This window comes from Heterodontus francisci, chromosome 17 (assembly GCF_036365525.1).
Source record: "Heterodontus francisci isolate sHetFra1 chromosome 17, sHetFra1.hap1, whole genome shotgun sequence".
Taxonomy (NCBI): domain Eukaryota; kingdom Metazoa; phylum Chordata; class Chondrichthyes; order Heterodontiformes; family Heterodontidae; genus Heterodontus; species Heterodontus francisci.
This window is the reverse complement of record NC_090387.1, coordinates 2,327,770-2,339,841: the sequence shown is the minus strand read 5'-3', so window position 1 is coordinate 2,339,841 and position 12,072 is coordinate 2,327,770. Positions and strand designations below refer to the sequence as shown.

General features: G+C 44.9%; 1 protein-coding gene across 3 annotated transcripts in view; it reads right to left on the bottom strand.

Annotated features, from left to right (window-relative positions):
• zc3h18 (zinc finger CCCH-type containing 18) overlaps window positions 1-11,759 on the bottom strand; it is a 244,396-nt gene extending 232,637 nt beyond the window's left edge. Inside the window, exon 1 of one of the 3 annotated variants that reach the window (XM_068048996.1) lies at window positions 11,607-11,759. The gene's annotated coding sequence lies outside the window, so the exon portion shown is untranslated. The other 2 variants (XM_068048995.1, XM_068048997.1) reach the window with 2 other exon arrangements.
• Window positions 11,760-12,072: the final 313 nt, after the last annotated feature.

The following is a 12,072-nucleotide window of genomic DNA, read 5'->3' as shown; positions in this document are numbered from 1 at the left end:
GATGAGGGTAATGAAGTTGATGTATATGGACTTTCAAAAGGCATTTGACAAAGTACCATTAAATAGACTCGTTAGAAAAACTAAAGCCCATGGGATTAAAGGGACAATGGCCGTGTGGATACAAAACAGGCTAAGGGACAGAAAGCAGAACGCAGAGGTGAACAGCTGTTTTTCAGACTGGAGGGAAGTATACAGTAGCATTCCCAGGGGTCGGTATGAGAACGACTTCGCTTTCTTAATAACCTGAAAATATGTATACAGGGCATAATTTCAAATTTTGCTGATGAGAAACTCGGAAATGTAGTAAATAATGAGGATAGTAACAGACTTCAGGAGGATGTAGACTGGTGAAATGGGCAGACACGGCAGATGAAATTTAACATGGAGAAGTATGAAGTGATTCATTTTGGTAGCAAAGATAAAGCAACGCAATTGTTTTTATTGTTTATGTGGACATCACTAGCAAGATCAGAATTCATTGTCCATCCCACATAAACTAAATGGTACAATTGTAAAGGGGGTGCAGGACAGAAAGACTTGATATATGATATATATATATAATATATATGGGATCCTTGGTTTTATTAACAGAGGCACAGAGTACAAAAGAAAGGACATTATGCTGAACATTTATACATCACTGGTTCGACTTCAGCGGAAGTATTGTGTTCAATTCTGGGCACCACACTTTAGGATGGATATCAAGGCCTTGGAGAGGGTGCAGAAGAGAATTGTACCAGGGATGAAAGACCAGCTTTGTAGAGAGACTGGAGAAGTTTAGGTTGTTCTAATAAATAGTTAAATAAATAGATAAAGTTAAGAGATTTAATAATGTTCAAAATATGAACGCTTTTGATAGAGTAAATAAGGAGAAACTGTTTCCAGTAGCAGAAGGACTGGTAACCAGAGGCTACAGATTTAAGGTGCTTGGCAAAAGAACAAGAGGCAACATGAGGAAACTTTTTTTTTTAAAACAGCAAGCTGTTATGATCTGGAATGAACTGCCTGAAAGGGTGGTGGAAGCAGATTCAATAATAAATTTCAAAGGGAGTTGGATACATTTGAGAAAGGAAAAAATCTGCATGGCAATGGGGAAAGAGCAGGGAAGTGGGATTAACTGAATGTCTCTACCAAAGAGCATGCACAGGCACAATGGGCCAAATTCAATTCATAATATGATTTTATAACGGTAGAAAAGTACTGACTTCTATTGCTGCCACCGTTGTACAATTGTGCTTATTTAGTTAGGATGAATTCTCAGGCACCCTTATTTCCACCCCCCCCCCCCCCCGCCACCCACCCCCCCGATCACCAAGAGACCTCTTCTCCTTTCTCCCACCCATTGATATTGAAACTAACTAATCTCAGCTTCGGCTTTTGGCAGTGCTATGTATACTAGGCCACATATTTTGAGAGAGATTCCAGCACAACAACCCTTGTCACTTAAGGTGCTTTAACATTATTTTTGGTCGACTATTGAAGGAGAGTAACGTTTTGCATCTTTTATTGTTCAGTCAAAATTTTTTCTAACTGGGCTCTCCTGTACAATGCAGAGAAACAAGTGTAAACAATGCAAATGTCGAGGCCAGCTCCCTGCATTAAAGGAACTGACTGATTTAACCTGATGGTAGATTTGTAGATTCTGGTTACACAGGCCTATGTTGCAGGTTCCAGGTGCACTGAAATATTTATATTTATAGAGGGAAAGCTGGACGTCTGCTATTAGACGCACGCTTGGAATGTAAATACACTTAAAATAATTAATCTTTTACTGCAGTCCTGTGCCAACTCACCTAATTTATACCTGCAAATATTTTTGAGTTTTATGTTATTGCTCAACTTCTTACACTTCCTTACAGTCCTCACTTCTCTCACCACGCTTAAGTATTTTTAACATCCGTACAGATCCACATGTTGGAAGCTTATGGCCTGTTGTTCTGGACTGTCAGTTCACTACCCATGAACATTTTCCTCAAATGTGATTATCATCTGCCTGAAGATGAACTTATGGTGACAGTAGCATTTTTACCATTCCCACCCTTTCCAAAGCCTATTTCAGGATACAGAAATGAAGCCCACCTGATGCCAGAACAAGCAACTGACCAATCACAGGTCTGCCAACACAACAAAAGCAAAAAGCATCCTTCACAGGTGTGTACTGGAACTTATAAAAAAAGTCTGCACAGGAAATGATTTTTTTTATATTCACTTTTTGTGTGATGTGGGTGTCACTGGCTAGGCCAGCATTTATTGCCCATCCCTAATTGCCCTTGAACTGAGTGGCTTGCTAGGCCATGTCAGAGGGCATTTTAAGAGTCAACCACATTGCTGTGGGTCTGGAATCACATGTAGGCCAGACCAGGTAAGGACGGCAGATTTCCTTTCCTAAAGGAAGGAATCCCAAATGCTTTTAAAGGACATTAGTAAAGTAGATGGCTTTTTACAACAGACGACAATGGTTTCATGGTCACCATTAGACCAGCTTTTAATTCCAGATTTTTTTAAATTTAACTATGTTTTCATGAATTGAATTCAAATTTCACCATCTGCCATGGTGGGATTCAAACCCATGTCCCCAGAGCATTAGCCTGGGCTCTGGATTACCAGTCTAGTGACTACCACAATGCCATCGCCTCCCTGATAACATGTGAATGTAGAGATTGTGGATTTAGAGAGTACATCTCTAACGCATTCATTTTAAAGCCCGGCTACCCAACCTGAACCTGACTAGACCCGACTATGTGTCAGGTTTGGGTCGGGTCGATATGCTGAGTACAGTATTCGGGTCGGTTCGGGTCAGGTTGGACAGTGCTGCCTCCGGGAACTCACGGGATCAGGCTCACCCATGATTCCCCACAACTCGATCTGCAGGAATAGCTGCTGGAACGGATGAACAGAATCACAAGTATTACCATTTGGAGAAGGTAGAGCACAATAACATGTTTGATATAATTAAATTTATTGCGATATTCACGTCGGGTCGGGTGCAAAAAAGAATGAAAGGACTCGGGCCCGGGTCGGGGTTGGCTGTGGTCGGGTCAGGCTTCAATTTTGTACCCGAGCAGGTCTTTAATTCATAGTCACTGGTCTACAGGTAGAATGGATTAAATGTAGAAACTTGTTAGGTTCAAGCCCTCACTGTCACCCACATACAAAGAATTGCAACACATGAGCATAGCATAAATTGTTTCTTTCATTACATTCCTCTCCTTTTTGGATACAGCTCCACAGACACTAGCCTTCCACTGATACCTTACACAAACCTTCTTTGTCAAGGGTCACACTTGGATAGTGACTGGAGACTAACCAGGGGGCATCACACCAACCTAATTCTATCCTATCTTTAACCAAAGTCCACATGTGCACTTCAAGCAGAACTGTACATGCCCTGGTCCAAATCAGTTAATGCAACACACCTGGGACTTTCCTGGTCTGTATGGCTCACTTATTCACTGGATAAATCTGGTGAAATCTCACATGATGAATTCTGATTGTTTGCCAACCTGATTCAGAATTCACATTAATAGCAACATGTTGCACAGTAATAAGGCATCAATCTGATCATCTAGTTGGTAGGATATCAAATAAAATTGCAGACTTTCTGCCAGGCTCTGCTTCCCTACTTATTCTGATGCATGCATACGTTACTCCTCAACCAGTCTGGCCCATAAATGTCTGTGGCTGCAATTGGCAACATTCCAAAATGAGGTGACAGGATATGATCTGACAGCTGGATAGATGTCTTTATACGCCCTACTCCCGAACAGATGCAAGTTTCTCATCGTAGTGAAGTGTGCGCTCAATCCAGCACTCTAACTAAAAGCTGCAGTTAAAGCAATTCCCTTCCCAAACAGGAAGAAGAATAAATAAGCAAAAGGCAGCATACACCGCAGGGATATGGTGAGCATGAGCAACAGGCAGCTAATAGCTCATCTGAACTTCAAATTTCAATTTATCCACTTTGATCGATATCTCCCTGATGACCTCTTAACTAACAAAAATCTGTTGATATGGTGCTGACCTATCGCCTACATATCCGCTTCATCACCAAGATTCCGTACCTCCACCTTGGTAACATCACCAACTCTGCTCACCTCAACTCATCTGCTGCTGAATCGCTCATCCACGTTTTTGTTAACTAGGCTTAACTATTCCAATGTTCTTCTGACCAGCAACCCACCTTCCACCGTACATAAAGTGGAACTCATCTAAAACTGTGATGCCTATCCTCTAACCAAGACAAATTCACCTGGCACCCCTGTACTCGCTAACCAACATTGACTCCTGGTCTAACAATGCCTCAATTTTAAAATTCTCATTCTTGTTTTCAAATCCCTCCATGGACTTGGCCCTTTCTAGCTCTGTAACCTCCTACAACCCAATAAGTCTGTGGAAAAAAAGTCTTTTTGAGATCTCTGCATTCCTCCAATTATAGCCTCTTGCACACGATTTTAATCGCTCCAACAGGGCCAGCTGTGCCTTTAGCTGCCTCAACCCCAAGCTCTGGAATTGCCTCCCTAAACTTCTCTCCCGTCTCCATTAAGATGCTCCTTAAAACCTAACTCTTTGACCAAGCTTTTGGTCACCTGTCCTGACATCTTACATGACTCGCTGGCAAATTTGATTTGGTAATGCTGCCACAAAGCATCTTGGGATGTTTTACAATGATAAAGGCGCTTCATAAATGCAAGTTGTTGTTTGTTTCAATCTTGAATTTTTCAATTGACCTCCATTATTCTTAGTGTCTAAGAGGAGGGAATCCTAGATTTCCACTACCCTTTTTTGTGCAAAGTGATTCTTGACATAAGAACATGAGAAATAGGAGCAGAAGAAGGCCATACAGCCTTTTGAGCCTACTCCACCATTTAATAAGATCTTGGCTGATCTTTGACTTCAACTCTACTTTCTTACTCAGTCCCCAAACTGCCTGATTCCCTTGGAGTCCAAAAATCTATTCCAACTTTGAGCATCTACAGCCCTCTGGGGCGGAGAATTCCAAAGATTCAGAACACTGAATGAAGAACTTTCTCCTCATCGCAGTCTTAAATGATTGAACTTTTAACCTAAGACTATGTCCCCTAGTTCTAGATTCCCCCAATGAGGGGAAACATCCTCTCAGCATCTACCCGAGCAAACTCCCTCCGAATCTTAAGTTTCAATAAGATCACCTCTCATTCTTGTAAACTCCAGGATAGGCCCATTCTACTCAATCACTCATCACAAAAGTCCAAGTGCATCAAGCCTGTGTCCTCAGTACCTTGTTCTACGGCAGAGAGGCCTGGACAACATATGTCAGCCAAGAGCGACGTCTCAATTCATTCCATCTTCGCTGCCTCCGGAGAATCCTTGGCATCAGGTGGCAGGACCGTATCTCTAACACAGAAGTCCTCGAGGCGGCCAACATCCCCAGCATATACACCCTACTGAGCCAGCGGCGCTTCAGATGGCTTGGCCATGTGAGCCGCATGGAAGATGGCAGGATCCCCAAGGACACATTGTACAGCGAGCTCGTCACTGGTATCAGACCCACCGGCCGTCCATATCTCCGCTTTAAAGATGTCTACAAACGCGACATGAAGTCCTGTGACATTGATCACAAGTCGTGGGAGTCAGTTGCCAGTGATTGCCAGAGCTGGCGGACAGCCATAAAGGCGGGGCTAAAGTGTGGCGAGTCGAAGAGACTTAGCAGTTGGCAGGAAAAAAAGACAGAAGCGCAAGGGGAGAGCCAACTGCGTAACAGCCCTGACAACCAATTTTATCTGCAGCACCTGTGGAAGAGTCTGTCACTCTAGAATTGGCCTTTATAGCCAATCCAGGCGCTGCTCCACAAACCACTGACCACCTCCAAGCGCTTATCCATTGTCTCTCGAGACAAGGAGGCCAAAGAAGAAGAAGACTCATCATACATCCTACATTACAACAAATGACTACACTTCAAATGGCTGTAAAGCGCTTTGAGATGTCCAGTGAATGTGAAAAGTGCTATATAAATACAAGTCTTCCATTTTTTCTTTATAGGACAACCCTGCCATAGGACATCAGGACTGAACGATTCCAATTTTAAGTTAACCCCACCTTGTTCTGTATTCTTCCACCTGAGAAAATAGTTTTTTTCTCTACTCTATCACATCCTTTAGTTATCTTAAAATGAACAATTTGTATTTACATAGCAACTTTAATATAGTTATACATTCCAAGGTGTTTCACACGAGCATGATCAAACAAAATCTGACACCAAACCACATAAGGAGATATATGGGCAGATGAGCAAATGCTTTGTCAAAGAAATAGGTTTTAAGGAGCATCTTAAAAAGAGGAAAGAGAGGCAGAGAGGTTTAGGAAGGGATTCCCTTCAGGCCTTGAGCACAGGCACCAATGTTGGAGCGATTAAAACAGGGGATGCTCAAAAGGCCAGAATTGGAGGAGTGAGATACAGATGTGGGTTTGGAGGAGATTACAGAAATACAGAGGGGCATGGAGGCATTTGAAATCAAGGATGAAAATGTTAAAATCGAGACATTGCTCAACCAGGAGTCAATATAGTCAGAAAGCACAAGGCTGATGGGTGAATGAGACTTAGTGTAGGTTAGGACACAGGCACTGACACGGAACACAAAAGTCCGAGTGTATCAGGCCTGTGTCCTCAGTACCTTGCTCTACGGCAGCGAGGCCTGGACAACGTATGCCAGCCAAGAGCGACGTCTCAATTCATTCCATCTTCGCTGCCTTCGGAGAATACTTGGCATCAGGTGGCAGGACTATATCTCCAACACAGAAGTCCTTGAAGCGGCCAACATCCCCAGCTTATACACACTACTGAGTCAGCGGCGCTTGAGATGGCTTGGCCATGTGAGCCGCATGGAAGATGGCAGGATCCCCAAAGACACATTGTACAGCGAGCTCGCCACTGGTATCAGACCCACCGGCCGTCCATGTCTCCGTTATAAAGACGTCTGCAAACGCGACATGAAATCGTGTGACATTGATCACAAGTCGTGGGAGTCAGTTGCCAGCATTCGCCAGAGCTGGCGGGCAGCCATAAAGACAGGGCTAAATTGTGGCGAGTCGAAGAGACTTAGTAGTTGGCAGGAAAAAAGACAGAGGCGCAAGGGGAGAGCCAACTGTGCAACAGCCCCAACAAACAAATTTCTCTGCAGCACCTGTGGAAGAGCCTGTCACTCCAGAATTGGCCTTTATAGCCACTCCAGGCGCTGCTTCACAAACCACTGACCACCTCCAGGCGCGTATCCATTGTCTCTCGAGATAAGGAGGCCCAAAAGAAAGAAGAAAAGAAAAAAAAAAGGACACAGGCAACTGAGCTTCCTCAGTTAAATCATCCCTCACCCATCGAAACTCAAGGGAACATGAGCCAGGTTTATGCAACGCATTCACATATTCTAAGCCTTTCAGCTTACAGTAGCATTTTGGTGAATTTGTGCTACACCATCTCCAAGACCAATATATCTTTCCTGAGATGCAGTGCCCAAAACTGAACAGTACCCCAGATGCAGTCTGACCAAAGATCTGTACAACTGAAGCAGAACTGCAAGCCCTTTGTTTTCCAGCCGATTTGAAATAAGGGCCAACATTCCATTCGACTTTTTGATTACCTTTTGTACCTGCCCTCTAACTTTTAAAGATTTGTGCACCTCGACACCTAAATCTCTTTGCTCCTCCACGTTCTTAGTCTCTCACCATTAAGAAATATTACAATTTAACCTTCTTGCATCCAAAGTAGACGACAACACACTTTCCAACATTGAACTCCATCTGCCAGTTTTGTACATTCACTTACTCTTTAACCTTTCGTAACTTTCTACCCCCATTTACAACATCTAACAGTGCCTAGGGAAGATCCAGAGGACGCCAATTTAAGGCGATTGGCAAAAGATGCAACAGCGGCATGAGGAGAAGCTTTTTTACACAGCAAGTGGTTAGGATCTGGAATGCACTGCCTGAGAGTGCGGTGGAAGCAGGTTCAATCAAGAGAGAACTGGGTAATTGTCTGTGGAGAAAAGATTTGCAGGGCTACAGGGAAAAGGCAACAGAGTGGGACTTGGTGAGTTGCTCTTGCAGAAAGCCAGCACAGACACAATGGCCAAATGGCCTCCTTCTTTGCTGTAACAATTCTATGATCCTAAAATACTGCCATCTTTAAACTTGGATATCTACTCTCTATTCATCCACCCATTCAACCCTCTCATTCCAGAAATCAATCTAATGAACTTTTGTTGCACCCACACTAAAGCAAGTATATCCTTCCTTAGGTAGAGACCAAAACTGTGCACAGTACTCCAGGTTAACAATCTCTTGTAATGGAACCTGATCAAATGTCTTCTGGAAGTTGATATAGACAACATCCATAGACAGTCCCCTATCTCCAATCCTAGTAACTGCCTCAAAAAATTCAACTAGAATAGAGACATGGTCTACCCTTCACAAATTCATGCTCTCTGATCTGCTCATACTTGTCCAAGTGTTCAGGCACTCTGTCCCTAATAGATTCCAGGAACCTCCCTTCAGCTGATGTTAAACTGAGAGGTCTATAGTTTCCTGGTTTCTCCTTCTGTCTTTTCTTAAATAATAGTGACATTTGCAATTATCCAATCCAAAGGCACGATTCCCAAACTAAATTGCATCTATGGAACTTCCGAGAATAAAACTCTAACTGTGTAAATTCCAACTGAGCTCCATTGCTGTTATCTTGCATATACCCTCTGAATTTGTCCTTTACTGACAGCTATCGATTTGGATGGTAACAATCAAAAGAGAACAATTTTTCATGTCCCCTGTAGAATGTCCAAATTACATCTACCATCACATCTGCAGATAAACACAAAAGTGTATTATGGGAAAATATATCAGAGAGAAGTAATCCTGCATTTACACCATCTAAATTTTGGATTTAAAAAAAAAGATAAATTAGAAGGAAAGTTCAAATGTTTCACCTGGATTCAGTGCTTACAATAGTGCACAATACTCTAGTTCTGTGCTGACTCTGAGCTCATTTAGGAACACTAACAGGTTTTGGGTACAGAGGGCATGACTCACTAATAATTAAGGCCAAAAGTTTTCAAAAATGCAGACATCTGGTCACCTGGGGTCCAGCAAGATGATCAGATATCCATTCTTCCGTATTTGTTCCGTATAAGCCTGTTGTTTCTGTTGCATGCGCATAAAAACATTTTCTGGAATAGCACTATTCTCTGGTTAGCAGATACTGTCTTCTAGAAATTAGGACACAGGGTTCCTGAGGTGTGTCAATAATTGCAGGAGAGCCCCACAGATTGCAAATTTAAGCCAAGCAGGGGTGAGGGGAACTTTAAAAAAATCTATAACGGACATGCAACGAGCTCAGTTGTGGGATTTGCGGTCAGAACATAGAGTAAGTCATGGTGCAGAGCCAACTGCTAGAATTCAACAGATCCAAGTCAGCGTAGGACCATCTGTTAAGGTCTACACCTCGATGGAATCAATTTGGGAGCAGGTTGCTCTGCAGAGTACAGTTCCATTTTTGTTTCCCCACCTCCCTCAATTTTCCTTCTCTCTCCTGAAGATGTTAACCGTTCCATGGGCTGTCATTTTGCCCAGCTGGCCATTCTTCAAACTTGCACCTAGACAGAGGCTACAGGCAGGCTGTCTGAATGTGTATGGCATTACAGCTGAGCCAGAAGCATCCTTTAGTCAGGTCTAGCAGAAATCACTGAACAGTTATAAGGTGTGGGAACACTGGCTGATATTTCCCACCTGCTACAGGGTTTTAATGACCAACTGCAATGCCTCAAACTGGACCTGGATGAAAACGGCATATAGCGCAGACTGGAATCATCCTGTTTTGTATGGTGTAGTATCACATCAAGCAATACATTTACCTGCTGGGCAAATTAGGAGACCAGTGTGTCAGAGTTCCACTTGTGAGGGAAAATGTTGATGAATGTTACAACCAGGACACAATACAAAACATATCCCTCCATTATCCAACTGTCAAAGCCTGGCAGCTAATTGAACATAAGCAGATGGTTTCAGCCCAACCTGGAAAAACAAAGTGGCTTAACAGTAAATTTCCAGCTACTTACTGCATGAAACGATCCAAAATGCTTATTGTCTTCAGCCGACGTAGTTGAAATCTGACAAGCACGTGCAACCGTCGCCGAAACAGTCCAGAGATTAACTTGGTCACTGACACGACTACATAACCTCAATCATTCACTCACACAGAGGCTATAAACACTGCCATTGTGTGACTGAGCTGTCATGCCAGACTATGACATGTTTACATTTACTAGCGGTATTCAGGGCAATGAGTGACAGTGAAGGAACCTCTTGAGAGCATTACTTTGGCATACTAAAACTAAGAACCTTGCTTTTTCTTCTAATTTGGTACACGTTTTCCACATTTAGTCTGATTCTAACAAAAAGCTTGAAAAAGGCAATCTTTTTAAAACATTTCAGTATCTTTAGGTCTTAATCTATATCCATATCTTGAATCTACAAAAAGTCCTGAACGAAGTTCACTTTTCTTGTGGCCAGAACACACCTGCGCTTCACATTTAAACAGACCATAGTGTAGGTAAAGCTTATAGATAGTTCCACTGAATCATCAGGATGGGTGACTTTAGACTACACAGACCTTATGAACTGTTGCTCCACTTGCTCATTTTCCTGTAAGGACCCCTCGCTCCAACTATGAGGGGGTCCTCGAGATCCTCACACTTGCACCTTCCCAATCTGACGGATGGAAATTGAAATCTGATCTTGCTTCACTGGGCAGATCGATCACAGACTGCTGCCAACTCGGGGGTGCTTGGCATTAATATGCTGTATGAAGGGTACATCTTACAACATACAAGGATGCAGTTAGACTGCAATCTACTGCAGATCAGGGCCAGGGCTCTGCCAGCATGAACAGTATGAACACAAGGCCAATTTGGGACAAGGAAAATAAGGCATCAAAACTAACACAACGGGGGCAAGTAAGGGGAGGGGGGTTGAGAGAGACTCTATGTTGCATGCGGATAGATGGGCCACCCCAATCCAGGTCGGTGCTACTTCAACTCCCTGGTCAGGCGCCGGGCAATGGACGCAGCTCCTTCAGCTCCCGCGGAACCCAGATGGCCCTCATTCCCACTCACTGGGGCTAGGCCAGGCCTCGAGTGTGAGAGGCGCCCTCTCCTTCCTCACTACCCACATGGTCAACCCAACCCTGCGGCCTAGAACATCCCGCCTTGTACCTCTACTGCTGCCCATGAGTTCAATGCAGTCTGATGCTGAGGCCTGTGAGCAGGGCTGCCGCCAGCCCGAAGCCTGAGGCCTATGGTAGTGGCGGGTGAGGTGGGGGGAGGGATTCTCGGCAGCGGAGCTGAGGCTCTATGGGCCCCGATCAGTCTCTCTCTCTCAGTCCCGGGTGTGAGTGACTCACCTGTGGCTTGGGTCGGCTCGGGTCGGGCGGCAGGGCCAGGCCAGGCCGGGTAACCAGGGTAACGGCGAGCAGCGCGAGGCCGGGCCCGAGACAGCAGCGAGCGCGAGCCGGGCAGCGCCGCCATTACACACCGCCCATTGGCCAGAACAGGGTCAGCTGACCAGCCAGGGCCCGCCCCCTCACTCACCGTGCGGCGCTGCCGGAGCCGCTCCCGCTCCCGAGCCCCGGTCACTGCATCTCAGTCAGGCCCACACCGAGTTCAGGCCGCCTCGTCAGCGAACAACATTCAGGAAACACCGCGCGGCCCGCAGGAAACCAACCGCCATTGCTCCAAACCCATTGGACAGGTTCAGTCAGCTGACCAAGAACCTCATGGTACATGTGGGGGCGGGGCAGACATATCAGGCTGGAGAAGGGAAAGAGTGCAGAGCGTTCAGTGCAATGGGGGCAGAGCGTTCAGTGCAATGGGGGGCAGAGCGTTCAGTGCAATGGGGGGCAGAGCGTTCAGTGCAATGGGGGGCAGAGCGTTCAGTGCAATGGGGGCAGAGCGTTCAGTGCAATGGGGGCAGAGCGTTCAGTGCAATGGGGGCAGAGCGTTCAGTGCAATGGGGGGCAGAGCGTTCAGTGCAATGGGGGGCAGAGAGTTCAGTGCA